Source organism: Miniopterus schreibersii (assembly GCF_964146895.1).
Source record: "Miniopterus schreibersii genome assembly, chromosome: 12".
Lineage (NCBI taxonomy): Eukaryota > Metazoa > Chordata > Mammalia > Chiroptera > Miniopteridae > Miniopterus > Miniopterus schreibersii.
This window is the reverse complement of record NC_138112.1, coordinates 60793698-60818827: the sequence shown is the minus strand read 5'-3', so window position 1 is coordinate 60818827 and position 25130 is coordinate 60793698.

Genomic DNA, 25130 nt, shown 5'->3' with positions numbered 1-25130 from the left:
CTTCTGTGAGCCTCTGTAAAATAAGGGTAAAAGTGCTCGCTTGTCTTGCCTGGGAGTTCTCTTGTCAGTTTCAAGGAAATAATGGATAATAAAATATTTCATAAGCTTGTTAACTGATCTACATACTATTTCATAATTATTTCATAGCACTAAGAATCAGAAGGAAAAGCAGACCTTCAATATCCTTTTTACAGTTCAGAAAATACTTCCAAATCACGTCACCATCCCCCTGCCTTTCCCTTGGGGATTGTAAATCCCTCCCTCTCAGCTGTGTCCAGATTGAATTAGTTCCCTGTCTACCCATCTGCCTCCTCTTGAGTTCGAGTCATTCCTTGACAACACTGATGTGGAGATGATATTCGATTCACCTCTGCTCCTCTCCTTCTCTCTCTGTGCTCACCGCCCCCTCCCGGTGCCTGGAGCAGAGCTGGCCCTCCACACGTGCTCGCTGAACGAGCAAATAGATGCAATGCTCCTCGACAGCATCTCCCTGAAAAACAAAACGCAGCCAGTGCAGTGGGCGCCCGCAGCACCTGTTTAATAGGGTTGTTAAGAGAATCAAATGAGACTGGGCATGCGGTGGCCCTATGTGAGCTGTAAAACACTGGATAAAAACGAGAGCGGATTATTAGGCATATGTAGTCTGGCAGGGTCTTACAGATGGCAGTCACCTGTCGTTATGAGAACTGCCTTTAGCCAAAGCCAAAACGGCAGTGACTTCAGAGGCCCTTGAGGCAGTGAATCGTTAGCTGTTGCCTCTGCTCCGTCCTCAGCTAGACTTTTCCTTTGCCACCTGGGCAGCGTGTCTGCTGCTGCGCTGGGGGAGCGCGGCCACCTTGTTGGGCTGGTGCACACGCCCTGCTTTCAGGAGCTGCGGGCGGCCTTCTGGGGCGCCGCATTTGGTTGGCAAGGACTCTGGTCTTGTGCCATGTGCTTGCTGCGTTTACATGTCGTGTTGCTTCATTAGGGAGACTTGCTCAGGCTGTTTTGCTAAAAAACAATCAGGGCCGCGCTGGGATAACATAGTTGAATAGACATTTATCTTCTTACAGGGCAAATCAATGAGTGATTTTCTGGTTTGAGTGCTATATTTAACACTGTCTGGGGAAATGCTGTCAAGCGTGTTCTATTCCAAGGGGGCTTTATAAAAGAGATTGTAAAAATATATATTATTTAAGATTTCTAGAATACACTTTTTTCCCCCTTACACATTTCCAGGGAATAGTTGCTCCCCACACCCTGGCCCTGATGGGTGGCCCTCTCAGAAGTGGGCCACGTGCTGACAGCGGGCACCTGTGCAGGTTAGCTTTCTTTGAACGCTGTGGAATTAGAAGGCAGATGGGCTTTTTCCTACATCAAACCCCAAACCCAGGCTCTCTCCTCTACTGCATATAAAAGGCAAGGATGGAAGGACACTCCACCTGTCCATAATCGTCCCACTGCCCAAAGCAAAGGAGAGAAGTGGGTCAGGGGGTCTGTGCATGACCAGTGCCTTGTGTTGTCATAAACATTTGTCCAGTTGGCCTGATTCCCTTTCAGCAACTGAGTTGGTTTGATTTGTGAGTTAAGAAGCCTCAAACTTCGATGTCTTATTTATTTATTTATTTATTTATTTATTTACTTATTTATTGTTGACACTATTACAGATGTCCCCCATTTTCCCTCCCGTTACCCACCTCCTCCACCCAGCCCACTCTCAGTGTATTTATAAAGACAAAAGAACAAAAAGGCTCAGAGAGGTCAGGCGATCCATTTAAAGTCACACAGCTCGTGTTAGCAGAGCTGGGATGGCATCTTCTACTGGTAAATTAGCCCCATTGTCATTTGTCCTCATAGAGAAATAGTAGGATTCGCGGAGGCTGGGAGGGCACTGTTTTCATTGACAGGACCACATTTTGAGGCTAATTTGTAGCTGTGGGGCCTTGGGAGAGCTTAGATATTTTTGAAGACCTCTAATCTGAATTATTCTCATCTATAAAGTGAGGATACCAGTTGTCTCTATCCCAGGTTTTTGTGTGCATTAAGATCATGTTTGTAAACTCTTGGTAAACTGCAGGACCGTTGCAGAATGATAGAAACACCAAGCAGACCCTCCCGATTCTGACATGTTAGAACTGTGAGGTGTGCAGATAAGGGCAGGTTATTTATTAGTATTAGGCACCCAGATGCTACATATAATGCGAATTTGGAGAATACGACCATCTCACATTAAAACTGAGATTTTCTTACATTGAGCATAGCAACATAGAGTTCAACTCTGATTTTAGAAACTCTAAGACTGTTTTCAAAGAAAAGTCCAATGCAGTATAGCTGCCGGCTCAGATTGGGTCAACTATGAATAATATCGGAACAAGCGGTGTTTTTTCCCCCTACGGACAAAGGGGTCTTTCATCTGATTTCGCGGGAATCTGTTCTTTGTGGCATAGTCACATTGGCACTAGCCTGACCTCGTGCATAGGTACAGGGAGCCCTGCCCCACCTCCCTGGCCAGTGCACGGGCTTGCTGAAGCCCCCGGATCTGTAAGTGAGGGGGTTTCTGGGCGCTTCCCGGGGCTGAGCGACTGTCGGAGCAGCTCTCGCAGTCGGCTGGAGGTGGCGATGTTGCACCAGGAACCTCCGCAGGCGGCTGCAGGCCGTGGCCTGCTGGGGCTCAACTCCGTGAATCCTGTTTTAAGTACCTCTGGTTGCTCCTAACGCAGCGGCTCTCCTCCTGGGCCCCCTGCCCAGCATCCTGAGCCTCTGCAAGCGGGGAAGGGGGCCCTGTCTTCCTCCCTCCTCCCCTTTTCTCTGGTCTGTGATGAATGGCAGCGCCAGTGAGCAAGTGAGAGGGGGAAGGTGCTTGTGCCGGGGAAGAGACAGATCAACTGCAAGCGGGCCGCTGCTCTCCAGCCAGCGAGCATCCTTGTGAATCTGTGCCCCTTTCCTTCCGCAGCGGCCCCTCCTCGGAGCGCAGACGGGCTCAGCCACGTCATTCATCAAGGCGCTTTGCAGGGGCTGGTGAAGCCTAACAGCCAACTGGCACTTAGAATCCTTTGCTGTCTCCTGTACCCTTGAGCACTGGCTATTTCATCGTCACCAATTAGTCAAGGCAGCCACAAAAGCCACCCTGGAGTTTATTAGCAGAAAGCAGGTTTCCTGTTCCCCAGAGACAAGCTTTCTCTGTTTTTTCAAACGTGAAGAGTAACTTTGCTTTAGCTTTTTTGGTTTTGAGACACACCTAAGTCGTTTCTTATCTTCCTCTCTTTCTAAGAAGATCATGTATCAGACTTTTCCCAAATCTTACTTCATTTCCTTGCTGTGCGGACTGGAACACCTTGAGTGGAATGCTGGGGGAAACAAACCTGGGTTAAGATACCTCTTATCTACAATGGTTTTGAAACCTGTCTGCATATTAAAATTATTTCGAGGTGGTTTTTTTAATTGTTGTCAGTATTACAGATGTCCCCCATTTACCACCCCCCCCCACCCAGCCCTCAGGCCCCCCTCCCCCCCAGGCCTTCCCCACACTATTGTCTGTGTCCATGGGCTATGCATATATGCATATATGTTCTTTGGTTAATCTCTTCCCCTCCGACTTCCCTCCCCTCTGAGACCTGTCAGTCTGTGGCATGTGTCCACGCCTCTGCACCTGTTTTGTTTGTCAGTTTATTTAGAGAGCTTTTTAAAAAAACGCCCATGCTCTTAAGCCACATCAGAGGCAAAGTATCACAGAATTTCTGGAGCTGTGGTCTGGACATGGATATTTTAAAATTTCCTCACATAATGTGTAGCCTGTCTTGACAACTGTTTTAAAAGTCCTTTGCTCACCTGGAGTTGGTATGTTCATTTATAAAACGAGGCACTTAGGTCAGTGATTTTTATAGTAGTAGCATAATCCTCTTTCGTTTCCAAAATAAATATTTTGAGGAGCTGCACTGGCTGAAGCAGCAGCATGCCTGTGGAGCTTCAGAGCTGCTTTGGTGAGGCTGCCAGTCCCTTTCCCTATCCCCTCTCCCCAAGATGGAACAGCTTTCCTGGCCAGGTATTTGCATAATGCATTTCTTTTGTTCTGCTCATTCATTCTATCATTTTAACAAACATCTATTGAACATTTTCCTCTGAGCCAGATTAAATCTCTGCCATCATGGATCTTAACATTCAGCAAATACACAAATTACATTTCATTACAGTTACGATAAGCACTGTAAATAAAAAACACAGGGTTCCGTGAGGACATTTGATGGAGAGACTGAATCTAGCCTGGGAGTCAGACACGCTCCCCCAGGAAGTGACATTTACAAGGAGACCTGAGAGTTGATACGAATTAGCCCGGTAGAGGTGGGATGGGGGGAGGAAATGGGTGATAGAGGAAGGAATAGTCTGTGCCAAAGGCCTGCAGAAAGGGGTTTATTATAGGTATTGAAAGGAGGCCTGGGGGGGGGGGGCACGTGAAGTTTGAGGCTAAGAGAGAGAAAGAGACCAGATTACATGGTCTCTTTGTAGGTCATTTTTGGGGCTTTATTTGAAAGATAACAGAAGCTATTGCATAATTTTAAGAAGAGCTAAAGGCTTAAACTAGTGCTTTTAAAAATGTTACTTTATGAGAATTACCAGAAAAGCAAAGTAAGAACCTAGAAAACCCACTCCTTCATAAAAGCAATAGTGGCAAGAATTGATAATAAAGTCAACTTTTTCAGAAATTAACCAAAGGCTTACAAAAATGTGAGACTGTTTAAGAAAAATGGTTGAAGCTCAGTAAGAACGAGTCTGTGATGTTTGGATGTGCCCTATTCCAGCCTCCCACTCCCCAGCTCTCCAACGGTTGTGAAAACCAGCGGCCTTGAAAGCATGGTGGCTCTGCAACCCAGGTGCCTGCCTGACAGCCGCTGGAGGGGCACAGCGGCTTTGGAGCCTTTTGAAAGGTCCCTATCCCCAGGGCATTGTCACTCTTTGACCTACAGGGCAGCTTCCCGGGGGAACCCCATTCACAAGGCTTGTTTTCATTTGATCTGACTCAGAAATCACTCAGTGGGAAAGGCCCTTTTCCCAGGGCATTTGCTGACAATCATTGGCAATTGTTTAACATCACAAATGTCTAAGACAGTGATGCTAGTTGAGGCAAACAAGAGAGTGGCTAAAAAGCTGAAAGGAAAATCTGGGGAATATCTCTACAGGAGGCTTTGGAAAGCTCCCATGTATTCCTGGGGATTTATAAGGCCATGCACATAGGCAGGGCTTTTTATGTACTGAAAAAAGACCTAAGAAGGCCCCACCAAGTGTTTCACCTCTGGCTGACTTTGAGGGTCTGTGCAAGCAAGAAGTAAAGGCTAAGGAGACTTTCGGGGTGTTGAAGATGGGGCCTAGCACACACACAGGCCTATAGCACAGGAGGGAGATGTATTATTTCAAGGAATTTAAGAAAATCTTTGTCTAATCATTAGCTAACCAAGCAAATACTTAGTCAGTGGTCAGACATAACAAGGAATACAGAATTTCCAGAATTAGATCAAGAAATTCGTTAAACAAATGGCAGCAACAACAACAACATAAAAACCCTGCAGGGGGTTGGGATTCTGATTTCCAGAGCTGTTGCAGTATATTATTTATAATGTCCAGTTTTAAACCAAAGATTTAGAAGACATGCAAGGAAATAGGAAAGTGTGGCCTATACATGAGAAAAAAAGCAGTCAATAGAAACTGTCCCCTGGGAAGTCCAGAAGTTAGACTTACGACAAAGACTTTAAATTAACTATGGTGAATGTATGTTCAAAGAACCAAAGAAAACCGTGTGTAAAGAATTAAAGAGAGTGTAAGAACAATGCCTCTCCAAGTAGAGACTGTCAATGAAATGAGAGAAAACATTAAAAAGAACCAAATAGAAATTCTGGAGTTGAAAGTATAATAATTGAAGTGGGGAAAAAAAATAACTAAAGGATCTCAGTAGCAGATTTTGTTATCAGAGAAATTGGGGTGTCCTTTTTCACGCTGAGTGCTGGGGGTAGGGTCCTTATGATATCCGGAGAAAAAGAAATTCCTGAGACTCGCACTGGAGGATGAGTGATCTTTATTTGTGTGGAATTACATCCCTGGGTTTCCGGAGCCCCATTCCGGTCATAGAAGAAGTGTAGCTGGGGTTTCAGTAAGGCTAAAAGCAAAGCCAGTGTCCAGAGTTTCTGTTCCATGCTGGAGCCTGGTCCAGTTAGCATCGGGCTAGTTACAGTCCATTAGTCCACTGTGTGTGGGGGTCCACGTGGCCATGGCCATGTGGGAAAATGCCAGGAAGCAGGGGCAAGCGAGCCTCACAAGCCACGAGTTGAGAGCAACACACCAAGAGAGCAAACTCCTCTGTTCAGGGAATCCAATATCCCAAATTTCCACGCGCTTGCAGTGGCCACTCCCATTCTGACCAATGACCTATCCCCAGGAGTAACTGACTGCAAGCACCTTTCCTATGTCACCCCACCTTTACTGGGCATGCGTCTCTTCTCCTCCCTGTCCAATCCCTTTCCCCAGCCTGTGGGGAATAGACTGGTGGCTCCCTGGGGGGCATAAAGCTTCAGCTTCCTGGTGAAGTTGCCCAAATGACACGCCTGTAATACTTGGCCTTCTCCCTTTGCTCCTTTCCTATGATTAATAACTAGGTCAGTTACAACAGTATCAATTGGACCTGGTAGAAGAAAGAATCAATGAACTTAAAGATAGGCCAACTGAGCTTACGCATTCTGAAGATTAAAGAGAAAAAATAATGAAAAAGCACACACCAAAACCCCAGGACCTTGGAGACCTGTGGAACACACCGCCGAACACACAAACGTGCATAATTAGTAATCCAAGAAGGGAAGAGAGGAAAGACAAAGGGGTGGGCAGAAAGAATATTTGAATAATTCATAGAAATTTCTTAAATCTGATGGAAAAATTCAATTGACACATTGGAGAAGTTCTCGATCTCCAAGTAGGCTACACTCAAACAGTTCCACACCTACATGTAGTATTCAAATTGCTGAAAACCGAAGACAAGAAGAGTCTGGAGCGGCAAGAGGAAAACTCATCACATGCAAAGGTCTTTAATAAGATTAACAGCTGCCTTCTCATCAGAAGCCATGAAGGCCAAAGCAAAATCCAAATGGATTTTTGGCTGGATTTTTTTTCTTTTCTTTTAGCACCTTGAATACATCATCCTACTGCTTTGGCCGGGGGATGGGAGCTTGCATTTCCCGTAAAAGCATGTGCTGTTTAGATGAATTAATATGTCCTCTACCTGAAACCTATAATCGCAGAGTTGATGTTTGCAGAGAAAGACCCAAAGATAATTGAGAGAAGAATGAATTTAGAGGAATATTTATAGTCAATCAAACTGCGTAGAAGTGTTTCTACAAAAAATGGAGCGACTATAGACTGACGGCATCACTTTGAAGAATTTTGAAAGGTTCCTGTTAAACCAGTATCATGTAAAGTTGAATTTTAGAAAGAGAAGTGGGCACAGGATTATTTGCTCCAATGATTCCCGTGCTAGGGTGTCTGGGCCCTTCAGAATCCTGGAAATGCAGAGAGGGTTTTATTGTGACCTACTTTCTTTTTATTTTTTTAACATAATTTTATTCTATTAAATTTCTCTTCCACAATACAGAACAACATCAACAACAAACCTGTATTAACTGAAATGACTGATAAAGCTGTAAATAAATGAAATGCAAGCCCATTTTGATTGCCTCCCCGATCATAGAAAACTATGTAAATATACAGAGATACATGGGAGTTAATTCTTTCACAAAACATCATATTTTACATGTTACATTGAAACTTGATTTTCTTTTTTAATATGTCACGACCATCCCTCCAAGTCAATAACTGTAACTCTAAAGCATTATTTCAGGTAGCTGTGTAATTTTTCATAGCAATAAAGTACCACAATTTATTTAACCACTTATTTACTGATGTTGTTCAGTTTCTTCTCAGTTTGTCACCTTGTCAAACAATGATCCAGTAAAACTCTCTTAATATGTGGCTTGACAACTTATACTTTTGTTTCAACAAGATAGAGTCCTAAAGCTGTTATTCCTTATGGATGTCACCACATACTTTACAAAGTGGTTGTAGGAATTCACTTACACACCAGCAATATTTATATAAGAATGGCCAAAGCAGTCACACTGCAGGATCTGGTAGGTCATGTCCAAGAAGATGACTTTTATTCCAAGTTCAATGGAAAGCCAATGAAGGGTTAAGCGTGATCTGATTTGCTTCTCAACAAAGAAACTTGGCTGCCAAGTGGAGAATGAATTGCACTGACCAAGAGTGGGAACAGAACAATTAGTGTGCTATGGAAAATAATTTTGGTAAGAGATGATGGAGGCTTGGACAAGAGTGGTAGCATTGGGGGAAAATCTTGAAGTGGGTGGATTTGGGTATATTTAGGAAGTAGAATAAAGAGGTTGTACTGTTTAATTTACTCAGGGTGGCAAGCACCCATTTTTTGGGTGTAGGAGACATCATACAGTTCATGAACACTCTATGATTTATCCTTGATGTTGCCCTATAAATGTCACGCTCCTCTGCTGAGACCTTTATCTTGTCTGGCCCTGTCATGTTGGGCTCATGCAGAATTCTGTGAATACTCTTATCAGAGCTCTTTATCAAAACATATTGTAATTGTTGTTTCTTTCCCTAAGTAGGAAGTTAACCCAGTGATAAACACAGTGCTTGACAGTGTCAGCATTTAATAAATCTGTCGAATGAGCGAGAGCTGCCTTGTGAGACTCTACAATGAAGGGGTATAAATAATGCCTTTGAGTCTTGCAACAGTCCTAGCATTTGACGAGTACTGCCAACGGTCAGGGACCCATCCGAGGATTTCTTTTAGTTACTTCAGGAATTCTCAAGAGGAATGATCAGAACATCTTAGATGGTAACGATCTGGAAAATGGAAAGGGGTTCACAAATTGGAAAATGAAAATAGTAACCTAAGATGTTACAAAATTAGCTTAAAAGGCAAGCTAACTGGAGGGAGGAAAGCAAGTCATCCCTAGAAAAACGATTAAATTCACCTGAGTGCAGGTCAAGTCCCATCATCTAATACATTAATCTTGCAGGCTTTTTTTTTTTTCCCCCCCAAAAATTACTTTTTAAGCCCTGATGGATGTCCTATTATTTCAAGGTATATTTCATACAATAAGAACACCACAGCAAAAATAGTACAGTAGTGGGAAATTTTCATAAAAATGGGATTTCTGATTCAGGCCTTGTCTTTACCTTGCTTTTTTGAGTACGTGGGTCTCTGGGACTCAATCTCCTCATGCCTTAAAGAGAAATAGCAATATAATAGCGTACTCAGCACTCTCTCCAGCACTAATATCCATATGTTCTATGGCATTTATTGTGTTAGGGTTTGTCTTATTGATATGGTGATGATGTGATAAGGAGCAGAGAACCATGATTCCACTTAAAAATATATAAAATATTGGTGTAGGTTTGCTAAGCAGAGAGAAATGATGTTGGATTCTGGTGAGAACATAGACATTGAGATGTGTGCCAGCTGAAAGTCTGTGCTTCGCCTGAATGTTACCTTGAATTAGTGCTTAACACTTCTACAGTTTACAAAGTGCTTCCACATCCATTATTTAAGGATATTATCAAAACCATTGACTACTGTACAAAGTTGGTGCTGTCAGTCCTATTTGAGAGATGAGTACACTGAGGCTAGCGTGTGTATTATGAAGCTGATAACTTTCATGAAACATAACCAAGGCTTGAACCCAGCTCTTCTGGCTCCTAGTTTAGAGCTCCTTCCTTAACTCCAGAAAATCTCTATGGCTAAGACTTCACATGTAATACATTATAAAATCCCTGAGCAGTCCTATGATGTAGGTCTTAATAGTTCCCACTGTCAAAAGAGAAAAGCAAAAATCCGAGAAGTCAGGTAACTTGCCCAAGATCTCAGAAATATGAAGCGATTAAATTGAGATTAAACCCAAGATCTGTTTCTAAAGACCACCATAAAGGACTGTCGTCCCAACAACTGTGGGAAATAAGTGCCAGATTCCCTTAAGGAATTATAAAAAAAACACCACTAAGTAGATGGTCGGGTAGGGTCAGCAGAGTGAAAAATCAGAAGGTAAATTGTAAACTCAGGGTTTTTCATGAGCTGATTGAGATGAGGCCATTTGGGGTATACATTTAACATGAAATCTTACTTATTTATTCCTGCATGTCTATAGTGCAGAGGTATCAAAGCCTAATTTAGTGATACATAAATGTCATGGACATGACATAACAACCCATAATATTTTATATTTAGAGAATGCATCATTCTTCCCTGGAAAAATCTGCAGGTATGTATGATTATGAAATATGATGGTGTTCTCTGTTCTAATGTTTTTTATACCCTACTGCTTCACTGCTAATGTCTATCCTACTCTCATGAATAGCCCATGAGCTCTACTCTTTAACTATGTAGGTGTTGGCATTAGGTCCTATTTCCCCATTTTGCTAAGTATCAAGATACCATTTTGAAATTAATTGCTAGTGATTGGCTAAGTTCCTTAGTTAAGTTCTGTAAGACTCAGGATCATCTCCTCTGGACATGTGGCTTCTAAATTCTACCCGATTTATCCTCGACATACCCAGGCCTACCTACTCTTTACCAACACTGGCACTTTTGTTTGAAGGTCTATTAGTCCAAAGTGTCTGAACCATTATCCTTTTCCTGTTGAAGGAACTACGTGTCCTATTTCCAGTGCCCGAGCCTGTCCCTCCAAGCCTTTGTTTCCACAGGGACTGCCTCACGAGGTGTATTTTTGCATACCGATTACTGCCACGTTCTAGTCTCTTTCATCAGTAAACCTGTTTATCAGTGAAATACCACATGTACACCAAATTAGAGCCAAACAACAACAAAAGGATTCCCACTTGGTTTTCTTCCCTGGAATTAAGAAGACGCTAATGAGATATTTTCCAAGGGTGACAATGAGCTGACAAAAAATCTGCTCTGTGTCTCTCTAGGCACAATATAGCTACCCTTCCTGAGAAGAATGACACTCAGTTCTGTGTAGATGGTGGAGTCTGAAATCATAACTGTTTAAGAGTTTGGGGATATTAAAAGCTTCTGAGAAGATTCCACGTTGCATTCGCCAAATGTAAGCTAGTTGGGAGATGGTGAATGAAATCTTTCAAGGTGGCAGAGTTGTGTCCTCAACTGTGGTGAAATTAGCAATGTGCACCTGCTTAGGATGAGTCACTTTCACCTTCACCATCAGATACATGTGCAAAAATAAATTTGTATTTCCAGGGGTGCTCAGCAATGGCATTCACGGACACAGCCTGCTCCTGTGGATGGCCCTGAGGAGTTACCTGCAGGTGCATGAGTGTGCGCGCACACACAAGTTATGTGTGGGAATGTGTGCTCGGGCGTGTGTGTGTGAGAGGATCCATAGCTTCTGTTAGATTCTCAAAGGGCTGTCACCCATATAAAGTCAAGAGCTATTTCTTTCCCTGTTCTCCCACTGAATAGAATATATGCAAGTTCAACTAAAGAGTAGTTGATATAACAAATGGGATAACCTTGAATAAATTCTAAATATTTTACTCATATGATGTGTGAACTATTCCTAATAAAATACCTCAAAATTGATTGTTAGCCACCACGTGTAACCACCAAGTTTGAGAATTGTTGCTCTGGTAAGCGACACAGATTCTGAGAAGCACAGACTTTCAGAGCTGGTTCTCACAGTGCATTTAGAACCAATGGTTTCCAAATGTATTTTCTGTAAAAGTAAAATACAATGCAACCCTTTTGTCCAATAAAACATCATGCAGAAATCCAAATACATAAAATGCGTATACACACAAAAGAAACTGTTTTGATCAAAGTTGTCTGTGACCTTGGATTGAGGCTGTCAGCCTCCTCTCACTTTCCCCACAGCACAGGTAGAGAGACACCCAAAGTTTTATTTCCTTTACAGTCAGTTATTTTTGTATTCTCCATTGTGATTATTTCAATGTTCTGTTAGTGACTTTTCTAAGGATGAACTATGTCACGTAGCTTCTTATGAGAGAGTTAGAAAGTAAAGGTCTTGGTTGACTCCCTATTAAGTTTGCTCACATTGATCTGAATGCTTTCAGTATTGATCTTGGAGTCAGATTTGAGATGGAATGATAGCTCTGTCATTTATTAGCTGTGTAATCTTAGGCAAGTCTCAGAACTGCTTTATTCCTCTGTTTTCTTCTCTGGGAATTAATGGATAAAAATCAAAGCAATTACATTGATAATGATAATAATTCCAATAATAATAATAATAATAATAATAATAATAATAAATACATACCTGCAGCATTGCTGTGAGGTTTAAATGAAAGAGTGACCATTTAGGTCATTTCCTAAATGAATGAAAATGAATGACCTAAATTCATTCCTGATAACCTCGCCTGTGACTGGGAAGACATTAAATATAAATATAGTTCTTTAATTTTAGTGGAAAATTATGATAGTTTTGATCCCACTATCTAAGGCAAATGGTTTTCAAAGATCTAAAAACTATATGGATTTCATAGAGAAAAGAAGTTTATGGAAGTAATAAACAAATTTTTGAAATTAAAAAAATATGATTTATATGTAAAATTTAATGTAACAAAAGTTTACTTACTTGCTAAAGGAGTAATGGAAAGGTGGATAATGGATGGCTGTAAGCAAAGATGCAAAGAGCTGTTGTTTAAAAGTGCATTATCTTTATTTTTATGTAGTTATAGTTCAGGTTAGTGAGGTGTAATTCACATATAATACTGTAAAATATTAAAGTGTGCCTTGTGATTATTTGATATGCATATGCATTGTGAAAGGATTCCCCCATCTGGCTAATTAACACACCCATCACCTCACACGATATTTATCTATTTTTTGGGGGGTGAGAACATTTAAGTTCTACTATCTGAGCAAATTTCAATTATACAATTCAGTGTTATCAACTATAGTCACAATGTTTTTCATTATATCCTCAGACCTTATTTATCTTATAGATGAAAGTTTGTATCCTTTTACCAAACTCTCCCTGTACCCCCACCCCCCAGGCCCTGGCAACCACACTTCTCTCTGTTTCTATGAATTTGACTTTTAAAAAATTTAGATTCCACACATAAGTGATTCTATGTAATATTTGTCTTTCTCTGTCTGGCTTATTTCACTTAGTACAATGCCCTTAAGTTCTATCCGTGTTGTTGGAAATGGCAAGATTTTCTTCTTTCTTGTGGTAGAGTAGCATTCCATTGTGCAAACATGCCACAGCTCCTTTACCCATCCATCCACTGAGACACACTTAAGTTGTTTCCATATTTTGGCTATTGTGAACAATGCTGCAGTGAGCATGTGGGCGTAGATAGCTCTTTGATATCCTGTTTTTATGTCCTTTTGGAAATATATATATATATATATATATGTGTATGTATATGTATATATATATATACATATACACACACACACACACAAGGTGGGACAAAAGTAAGTTTACAGTTGTGAGTACATGAAACACAGAGTTTATTTTTGTATTTTAGTTATTAATTATTGTATTATTTTTCATACAAACAACTGTAAACCAACTTTTGCCCCGCCCTGTATATCCAAGTTCATTGTTTTGAAACTATTTTCTTCAAAAATTTTTCAGCTGTTTTTGGCTTATGGTTATCCTGTCCTCAGACTACCCTTAATAAATTTATAGCAAAGGGAAGAACTCTTTCATGCCTCGATCAAACCTACAGTAATGGCACCGTGAAACACTTGGGAGCCAGCAAACACATGCAGAGCAAACCCAAGGCTCTCAGACAGTGTTGCCTCATCATCACACCTGCTTGGCGTCTATACGCAAAGCAAAGCCATTTAAGTTCATTCAGAATGTAACTCATTCAGATTTATTCTTTATGATATCCTCTAACTGGAAAGCTTGGTGTCATGTCACCACTGATATGATTGTAAATACTAAATAATACCCAGAAGCATGTTGACATGGGCAGACCGACCCACTTGAAACTCAAAGGATGGGGCAATTCTTCTGTCTCTTCTTGGTTTCTCTGACAACCTGGAGCTTTCCTGAGGTGCCAGCTGGCACCAACCATCAATGAAGCTCACTGTTTAAAACTTGATTAAAGGAATACATCAAAATGAACTCCTAGATCAGTTTATTATTTTAGATTCATCACCTTGAAGCTGTGGCCTGTTGTTGGGGGTACCCATCTAAATAAAACGGGGTGAGTGTAGAACTTCCTGACTTAAGTCATTACTTCTCAAGTGGTTGAGTCATCCTAGGAATGCCCACAAGCTACCTGACAGACCTCATACCTCTTAATATAAAACTAAAGAGAACTGAATATATGCTAGCCGTTCCTGAATGCATTGGGGAATTGGCCTCCCGCATTAGTTTCCTTTCATATTCTCAGCCATCGTGGGAATCCCCAAAAGCCTATTACGAGAGTTCATCCTTATTGAAACTACTAGAGAACATAGTGGGTGATATTTTATTCCCAAGAAAAGTCTTTTTGTTTTCCTATAGTCTCTTCTGAAATTTGTGAACATCTGAAGTGTTTCAGTTTTATACTTATTTTACGTATTGCCTCAGCATCAACTTGACATCCTGTTATCTGTAGTTAAGCTGGGGGTGGGGTGTAATTGTTGATTCCCAGATAGGAATCTTGCCTTTTGTCCTATGGTGATCTTTGAAAGCTTTACCTGTCACTGAAGAAGCCATTGGCTGCCTGGTTAACACTCGATTTTGGTTGCATTCCACTGAGCGCCTCTTCTAACATAGGACTGCCTCCCTTATCCCAACATCACTGCCCTTCCCACCTTAAAACTCCAAGGTGGGAATGTTGCTTTAAATCATTGTCCTTTGAAATCTTGATCTCGCAGAGGAATGCATGCAAATTTACGGGCCTCCATAAAATAATTGTCACCCGATAATCTTACATTAACCACAGCTTTAATTTTGTGAAAAGGGTGATGGGTAATTTCTACTCCCAGGAAGTCCTCCTTTGTTAGCATCGTATATTTGTTTCTTGAAATGTAAGTTCGTGCCAGAGGTTACCATACAACCCAGGTGACTGCATTGCTTTAGCTTCGCCTCTACTGATATTCTTGAACATTAAGGGAGTGCCCCGTGACAACTGTACATCCCCCCATTTAAATTTCATTAGATAGATGGCTCCTGTGTCACTCGAGGGTGACTTCCTGATTAAGCTGATCTCCTATGAGATCCACGCTCATCACGGGAGTGACCATCCGCACAGCAACTTCTAAAGGTCATTCTATTTTAATCTCATTGAAAGAAGAGTTGTGAGAAGACGTAATTATTTTTTCTCACTTGATTTACTAATTTGTAAAGTATTAACAGAGGTTTGCAAAACAGAGTGGCCACAGCTAACTGCTCTATTAGCAATCTGAAGGACAAGGGACGAGCTACCTGAAAGTCAAGCGGAAGAGGGGAGTGAAAACACCTACGCAACGTGAAAACTAGCCCTTAGTTCTTGCTTTGTAATCTTGACGTGATTTTTATCTTAGGGTCATTATTTCTCCCCCAGCATTAGGATTTTGACAAGGCCTGTCCCCCCAGGTCCCCAAGCTCCCCGCTCACAGGTTTCAACAATTTGAATTCGAAGGGAGATCTGCTGCTGCCTCTGTCCCTTCATTTGCGCACACGCCCCGGACTCCGCGTGTAAACTTGGCTGTGCCTCCTCTGCGCGCTTCCGGGGCTGCATCTTCAACGTGTCTTCTCTCATCTCCATCAGAAAAGATTTCTATTTTATGGGACACCCCCTTACTTTGGCTTTATATTATCTTCATTTCAAAAGAGTATTAGGACTTGGGGAGGGGGGGGACATTATAGCTATAGTCTCCATGGTGCCTGAGGAAGGAACCTGAAGTCAAAACCAACTGTATTGGGGAATCTTCAACTTTTCCATTGTTATCAGTTCATGTTATATAAGGGACTAAATGGCATTTTAATTATGCTCTCAGATGATACTAAATTGGGAAAGTTGCAAACTACAGGAAAGAGAGAGGAATGACACTATGGGGGCTAAAGAGGTTTAGTTATGTGGGTGGGTAGAACCAGAAGAACAAAAAATCCAAGTAATTAAAAACTCCCCTGTGCTTCGGTGTCTATGTTTGTATGTGGGCTTCTGTGTGCACCTGCTCTGTTACACTAAGTTTAAACAAATAGAATTTCTTAGAGGGAAAAGCAGGCCAGGACTGGCCATCCTAATCTAGAGGACCCACTCCTTCCTCTCTGCAGTAGTTTGGCCTTGGGATTGGCCTGCATCAAATAAGAAGTTCTGCTTTCTTGTTTGTAAAAGGAGGGAATTGCAAAAATGTATGAGCTGTCTAACTTTTAAAAGTCCCTTAATAAATATTTGAGCCATGGTTTTTATGGCAAGGAGGGTAGAGAACCCATTCCCATTTGAGAATAATTCAGAAATTAACGGAATCTTCTCTACTGACACTTATTCTCCAAATGAGCGCCCCCCTGGTGGCTTTTCTGTATCATTCCACTTTTCATCAGAAATTGGCTTTGTTTGGGCTCAATCCACATGGGTGACTTCAGTCAAAAAGCTCCCATGTATTTTGGACTCATGATACCTATGGGATGGAGGGCATTCTTGGGCATTATTTGGGGGGGGGAGGGTGGGAAATGGGCACCAAAGTCAACATTTACAAATTGACCTAAGGATGACCTGCCCAATTGTAGAAAATTTAGCTTAACCCTGGGGAAATTCTGTTATTATAAATGTAGGAAACAGGAAGTACCAAGAAGCTAATTACCTGAAACTGATGAGAGCCAAGTGGCTAGAAGTTAGCAGCGCTTCTAGGACAGTAAGTTCACTGATAGACTGATTCACCCACCCCAGGAGGATGCCACCCACAATATACTCAATATTTACATCTCCCTTTGAGTCACAGCCTGGTGAGGTTAGGACAGATTAGACTAGATATCAGGAGACTAGAGTTGCAGTCCCAAACCTGTAATTACAAACAGTAACATCATGGGCAGTCATTCCTTCCCATCACTGTCCTTCCCCCAAGTTTCAGCTTCCATATCTATAAAAAGAAAGAAGTTAGTCTAGAGTAGTAGTGAGCTCTAGTCTCCTGGGGCCCATGCTGTTATAGGAAGGGACCCTTGAACCCTTACATGAATGAAGATGCTTGAGGTTTAGCTATTGGGTGAGCAGTGGAATGACAGTGCCTTTAATAGAGGTAGAACAGTTAAGAAGAGGAATGAGCTTCAGGGTTCAGCGTGGTAGAGAAAAGAGTACTACTCAGTTGGGAAAGAGTACTTGAGTTTTTATACTTATTCAGTTCTTTACCACTTATTAGCATTGTGATTGATGGGTCTGAACCACTGTTTTCTCAGCTGCTACATGAAAATTTTACTATTAGTTTTGTAAAGTTGGGATTGAAATCAGTCATCCAGGGGTTACACCCCAGGCAGTTTGAGGATAGGCTAGTAGTGTCTAAGAGTATAGAAGTGAAGGAGGGTGGTGCATAAGGAAGGGCCGGTAGAGTGGGCCTTAGAAAGAGCCCTGGTGACTTTCAAGTACACATTCGTGTTGGTTGTTTTATGCCTCAGAATCTTAGTTGACTTTAATTCAAGGTTATGCATGACGACATCACCTTTTCTTTAAATTAATAGACTTTATTTTTTGAGCCAATAGTTTCAATTCTCCTCCCAAGTTCTCCTGTTACTACCATCTTGCATTCTACGTAATTCAGATCTCAAGAAAGTGAGCAGTGGGAGTGGGCAGGAAGAGCTGTGACAGAGAATAGGCTGCTCTTTAAAGTTATTGGTAGCAATTGGAAGAACAAAGAGGAAATGGTAGCCAAACAGAGTGACAGGCCAAAAAGATGTTCTGTTATTGGCAGTGCTTGTTTTGACTTCTTTCCCTTTTTTCAGTTCTGGTGTGGGTTAGGGGATTTGTAAGTCTGTTTGAAATCTGAAGAGAAATAAGCAATGGAATGGAGCGAGGAGAAAGAAGGAAGGGAAAACAGGAAAATGAGAAAAAATGTTGAAAGGGTGAGAGGAGTTGATACTGGATTTATGGGAGAATTGTCCTTGAAACTGAACAGAAATGTTTAGAGCACTTTCTCTGAGATTGGAGGGAAAGAGGAGATTGGGAGTGGACATGAAAAGATGTATAGTCAGGTAGAGTAGGAGAGCTGAAAGTGTTTAATGTGGTTGCCTTGGTTCTCCGGTATCGTGTGGCTGAGGGGTTGAGGCTGAGGAGGGGCGGGTGTGGTTAGATGGGAAGTGCTTGGCTTATCTGAGGAAGCACCTGACAGGAATATGCTGGCTGGATTCTTATATTCAAAGGCAAGGGGGAGAAAGATTCTGATATACCAGAAAATAAAAGCTTTCCAACTGAGCTGTGTGTGCACCTGGGGACTTGACTGCCAACAGGTGCATGGTCTTTTAGAGAGAAATAGTTTGGGTTTTGCCTTTTTCTTTCTAAGTGGTCTGTAGGAAAGTCTACTGAGAAAGAGCTACCAATATCCTCTAGCGCAGGGGCTGACAAGTGATTACTGCTGCTAACCGGGACATCTGTCAGTCAGGGCTGGCAGGGATCTTCAGGACTGCAGACTTGGCAGGCCTCCAAGCCTGTTGCTCTCGTTAGGTATGATCCTGTATCTTTCACAGGCCAATAGGGTATGGAAAAGAACCCGACATAAGCAGGCTTCTCTTTTTATGCTTTTTGTCTTTTTCCTACAAGTAGACTCTTGTTGTTAACTCTCAGTGGTCCGAGTCCGTCATCTCAGGAATTATTGCTTCTTTCAACCCCTTCATATTGTATCATCTGAGTAGCCCATCTGGATCCAGCACTATTCTGAGTAGGCTTTGTGCTTGTTGATTTGCAGAACTTATCTCATGTAATACCCGCCGTAACTGCTGAGCAAATATTAAGAGCCCCATGTCCTAGGTAAGGAGCCAAAGTGAAGCAAGGTAAAGCTGCCTGCCTGACTCTTTCTAAGTGACCAAGCCAGGAACCAAATCTAAGACTATTGGGCTTTGCTTTCAGATTTCTTTCATCCATGACAAGCATCATCTGAATGGTTTTAAATGTCAGCGAGAGACTGGGGATGTGGCCCATATTAATTCATCTTGCTGTTTAACAACCAACTACCATAGCTCAGTGGTTTACGATATACAAATATTTATTTTCACCCCTCATGGTCTGCTGGGCAGATGGGCAGCTCTGCTGTAGGCTACGGATGAAGTTCACGGGGGCTCTATCTGTTATACTCTTGAGCCCAGGCTGGAGGAGCATAAGCTACCCAGGGGGAGCTCTTTTCATAGGGGATCACTGAGATGTCAGAAGGCAAGTCCGCTCGTGCGAGCTCATTTCAAGTCTCTGATTATGTCCTGTCCACTCGCATCCCATTGGTTGAAGTGAGCTATGTGGTCCGGCTCTGCACCACGGGAGAGGAGACGTACACTCTACCCGCAGTGGGAGGGGGGTGAATTGTCTCTAAATATTCCAAACTACTTTGAAGAAACGACAGTAAGGGTCCTCATTCAGACTTGTGCTATTTATTGTGTTTTTTTTTTCCAAAATGCAACTTCTTAGAGGTCACAAGTCAAATTTAGGAGGTTTTGTTAATGCAATTGACACCATATACTTGTTGAACCTCTGAAATAGTATTATTTCTACCATCCTTTGAAACCTGGTTGAAGTGTCTTTATATATTACCTTCTGGCATGGATGTTATAATCACAATGCTCTTTGTGTATCTGGCGGGGGACAATATAGTAGGCCTTGGTGTAATATCTTAATCTAAAATCGAAGGAGATAGGCAGCTCTGGAGCGAAGTATGGCTGCGACCACTGACAGCTTGGGGAGCTAAATGCAGCTGTTTGACGAGGTGTAAAATAATAGCTATTAAAGTCTTTCTGTTCTAGCATCAATTCAAGGCATTGAAGCTTCATAGATAAATTATGTCCTACTGGGTTTATTCATGACTAATAGTTAAAATTCGTTCTGTTCAAAAGTTATCTTTACTCATGAAAAACTGCAGCCTGATTTTCCTACCAGCAGCACTTTCCATCCTCCCCTGAAGTCATGAGAAGCCAGGAGGGGCGCTTCTGGCATTATTTGTGCAATATTGTTTATTATTTGTGCAATATTATTTGAAACTGCAGACACTATTATTAAGAGAAAAAGGTTTAGAATTTCAGGTGGAAATGAAATTGAAGAGTTGGTTTTATTGTTGTGGGTGAGAGGCGTTGAATACGTTGTTCAGTGGAAGTAAGCACTGTGGCGTAGCAGTGTACCTAGGATGGTTATAGGTACCATGGGAGGGAAAACTAGAAAAACTTGAAGGTACGATTTCTAACCACAATAGAGAGAGTATACTCCGAAGGGGAGAGACTTGTGCTTGGAATCAGAAATCCTGGACTTTACTGTTAATTAGCTTTTGGACTTCAAAGGAATAATACGACGTTTCTAGGTTGTTATTTCTTTACTTTGAAAAATAAGACAGTTTACCTCAATTGACTCCAGTGACAGCTATGAGTCAAACGCTGTAGAATGTTGAGGAGTTTCCCACCCAATCTGAAAGACACAGGACATGTGAATGGTTCGTATGTTCAGGAATTATATGTCTACTACTTTGTGGTAGGTTTTGTTCTTGGTGGTGGGACTAGAGTCGTGAAGAGAAAAAGGCCCTGGCCCTAGAGAGCTTACACCTGGTGGGGGATGGTCAACAAACAAGTAAACAGATAATCATATAACTTAATTTCAAATATTAATAAATGCTGTGAAAAGAGTTAAAATACGCTACAGGGAGAGTGGCTGGGAAGGGAGACTTATTTTAGATAATTAGGAGAGTTCTGTCTGAGGAGTCAGCACTGGAGACTTGAATTAAATTAGGGGATTAGTTTTGCAATTAATTGGGGGAAACTCATCTCTCTAGCTGATGGGATGAGCCTGACGTTGATATGTTTAAGGAACAACAAAAATAATAGCTTAATTAATTACACAGCACAAAGTCTAGATGACAAAATAAACTAATACAAACTGCATTCTGTGACATGACATAAAGGTATGTTGAATTACTCAGAGGAGGAGGTGAGCTAATAATTCCTGCGACCAGGTCCTTGCTTCATTTCTCTCGTCTCATTGGTCACGAAGTCCTGGATATTTTACCTAAACCTGTATTTATCCCTTGTTTTCCATTCCCATATCCAGTCTTGAATTTAGGTGGACAGTTGCAAAGAGGGTTTCGAGCCATCCTCTTATCAAAAAGTAAATCTGATCACATAATTCTACTTTGAATATATATGTGTATTTTAGATGCTTCTCTATGAGACTGAGAAAAAAGTAAATTCAAATTACGTAGCACAGAGGACTTTTGTGAACTGTCCCTGACTTCAGCCTCTTCTGTTTCCAAACTTCCCACTTTACCTTAATTCGACAGCCATATCAAAATGCTCGTGTGGTCCCAGGTATCTGGTCTATGCCCCCTCCCTCTGTCTAACTCCCCGCGTGCCTTAGGGGGCAGCTAGGGAGCGCCTGGCCTGGCCCGCAGTCCTCTCTCAGCCTCACAGCCTGTTTCTCGGGCACTTGTGTGCTGCGGGGAGCCTTCCTTGGGCCTCTTTGCCCCTGGGCTGTGAGTTCCCTGAGGGTCCGGGTGGTGTTATTAACTCTGTATTTCTGGCATTCAGTTTAATGCCTAACACCAGTTTCAATAAATGTTTCTAAAAATAAGGAATGTGGAGCATACTTTATGGATTATTGATTTTAGTCTCTTTAGACCAGTCAATTATTTCGCCTCGCTTGTTTATTTCTTCCCTCCCTCTGCCTTCCCTATCTAACTTCATGTTTATACGTCAGTCCAAGCGACCATTGCAAAAACTGGTGTCTCATGCTAAAAGGAGGTCATGACATAGCATGTGAGACAGTGGTCGTTGCTAAGGACATATTGAAAAAGAATTATTTTTCATTTAAAGTGTATTGATGGGTAGCCCATGGTGGTCATTACACTTGCATTAAAAGTGCTTTTAGCCATCCCCACCCCATTTTCTTCTAAGAAAGGTGAACTTTTTGATTCAGCATTTTCTTTTGTGGTCCAGGTCTCATGAAATGTGGCAGGATTGCTTTTCTCACTGAGGTAAATATGCTTAGATTAAATTATATCAAGGAAAACCTCATCGTTTACTGGCAATCTTTGTAGATTTGTTTCCCCGAGCATTGCGCGCTGTTTTATTCATTTCTGGGAAGTGAGAAAGAGGCAGCTGAGAGACAGACTGTAGGTCTCTCCTGCTGCTCCTCAAACTAGTGAAGTGAGCGAGTGGCATCATCTCCATTTTTCCAACTGACAAAAATAAGATTCATAAAAGTTAAGTCTGGGCAGCTAGTTGATGGAAGAGGTAGAACTGAATCCAAGTCGTATAGACACAAATCAATTCTCTTTTTACTCTACCACGTCCCCTCATTAAGGACTGATCTACGCAAAGGATGTATACGTTCTGACATGTAGTACCAGGTAAAAATGACTACACGCATGTACACACAAAAATTAAGTACATTTCCTAAGTGGCAGAAAGAGCTCATTGGGGAAGCCTGGGAAAGAGCTTTCTGGAATAGCATGAGAGTGTAGGCAAAGGCTCTGAAAACTCCATCGACGCTCTTAATCCCTCTGACCCAAGTATGAACTCGCACTTACAGCAGAGAGCAGATTGAGAGGCATGTCGTAAGCTGGAAGGATGAAATGAATGACTTCTTTTGAAATGACCTTTCTGATTCATTATTCATAACGAGAAAACACATGGCGATCCTTATTTCCGACTGATACACAGTTGTCGGTGGCATCATCACCAAGCTTTCATTCTTGAACGTGAGGTTGTTAATGCACATTCTGATACTTAACATTGATTGGTAGCATTGAATGTTCCAGGCAGTGCATTCATCTTTATTTACGTTTATTATCAGCATATTCCTTAAAATAGGTTGCCATTTACTAACAAAATAACCGAGGGTTAAAAAGTTAAATAACTAGTCCAAGGGTGTGCCTGCTGGAAAATGGCAAAGCAAGATTGAAATGCAGTTATCTGGTTAGGAAGGCTGTGCTCTGACTTGTCCCTTCTTTGTGTGCGTTCTTCAGAATGCATTTGGCCCGGAGTCAGAAAACTAGCTTTAGACCCGGGCCTGGTGGTGAAAAACTCTGTGAGTTCAGGCGGATCACTTTCCTTCTCAGACCCTGTTCACTCATTTGTTAAGGGGAGCAGGCGATGAGAAGAAGGGTTTCTGATGTCCCCTGCAACTGAGAAATTAAATGACTGAAATGCCAGAAATGGAGGCTCATTAACTCACAGCAGGACATAGTAATTTCCCAAGATCATCTGGCATAAATAACAGCACTTGCTGCACCACAATACTTTTTGAATTAATATTTAGACTCTGCCCCTGATTATTATTTCCTGTAGAATTCCATCGAAGTGTTGAAACTCCAAAGTCCACAGAGTGTGGAAATATATTGATTTTTTAAAATGTCAGAATCTCTAGATAAGTTCTAGTTTCTTGAACATTACTTTTGTTCAACTCTGCACATTCATCTTGTGCTGCATTTGTTACTTATGTAATTATCTTGTTTCCAGCTTGAACCAAAGTTAATGATAAACTAAAAAAGAGTTTCTAAGGACGTGGGTACAGATCATAGGTTTTCTGTTTGTTTGTTCCGGATTTTATTTTTTTTTTAGTAACAAAGAGTTCACCTGATCATATTTTTGAGATGAGCTAAAATATCCTCACTATCTTCACCCTCCTCTCCCTCTGCATCATCTTAACCGACAATATGAAATGGGCTGCTTGCTCAAAACATTCACTTGCACTAGTCTTTCTTGAGTCCCTCTGTAGATATTATTCCACTAAGTCTTCATCATAACACTATAGGTTAATATGATTTTCCCCATTTTACGGATGAGGAAACTGACTCTGAAAAAGATCAAGGAATTTTCCTAAGGACACATAGATAACCAATAAAAAAGCAGACCGAGATTCTGTTGACTTACAAAGTTGTGATCCTTCCATGATGCTACATTATCTGGGGACTGAAACTCTCTTTACATCAGCATAAATAATCTTGCTCTCTTAGGAACATCTTTCTTCCCAGACACCCTCCTAGTTATATGTCTACTGGACATTGCACACATACTGCACAACCCTTTGACACTGACAGTTGAGATGTTGGTGGCTTCCCTTATACATTGTGGGAGTTCGTTTTAAGAAGCAACTTAATTTAATTGCAGTTCAGCTTCATACTTTCAAGTAATCTTTTTTGAGCTCTGTGAATTTGTATAAACTAGGTCGGTTATGTCCTATAAGAACTTTCATGATCTGGTTTATAACTGTGTCTTTTTCTTCATATCCCATATTCATTTTCTCTTGCTCCATCTGTTTCATTTGCCTTTTTGCTGTTCTTAAAACATGCCAAGTTTGCTTCAGACTTGGGTCTTTATTCTTGCTTCTGCTCTGCCTGGAATGTCCTTGTTTGACGTGTAATATTGAACGCTCACTTCAAGATTTGTTTGGTTGTCACCTCTTCCGAGAGTACTTTCCTGACTGCCAGTTTGAGAATACATAGCTTTTCATTTCCCTACCTGATCACAGTTTTCTTACCCCACTTATGTTTTCTTCATAGCAAATGTTACTATCTGATATAGTAAATTCATTTACCTAAAGCACCCTAATATGCACTGCTAAATTTTGCCTTTTGCATAGCATCCCAAGTGACTAACAGAATGCCTTGTACATTCAAAATATATTTGTTTAATGCGTTAAATGATTCCTAGTTCCTTATGCATCAGATAATTATGATAATACCTTCCCTGGAAATCTCATGTTTATTTTTCCTGAGTTAAATGATACATTATCCATGTTGTACATGTTTGCTATTTTTAAAAATGTTATTATATTTGGGAAAATCTTTGATTTACATGTCTCAGGGGTGTATAAGTACCTACTTACTGCTCTTGTTTTAAAAAAATATATCTTTATTGATTTCAGAGAGAGGAAAGGAGAGGGAGAGAGAGAGATAGAAACATTAATGATGAGAGTCATTGATCGGCTGCTTCCTGCATGCCCCCTACTGGGGATTGAGCCCACAACCCGGGCATGTGCCCTGACCA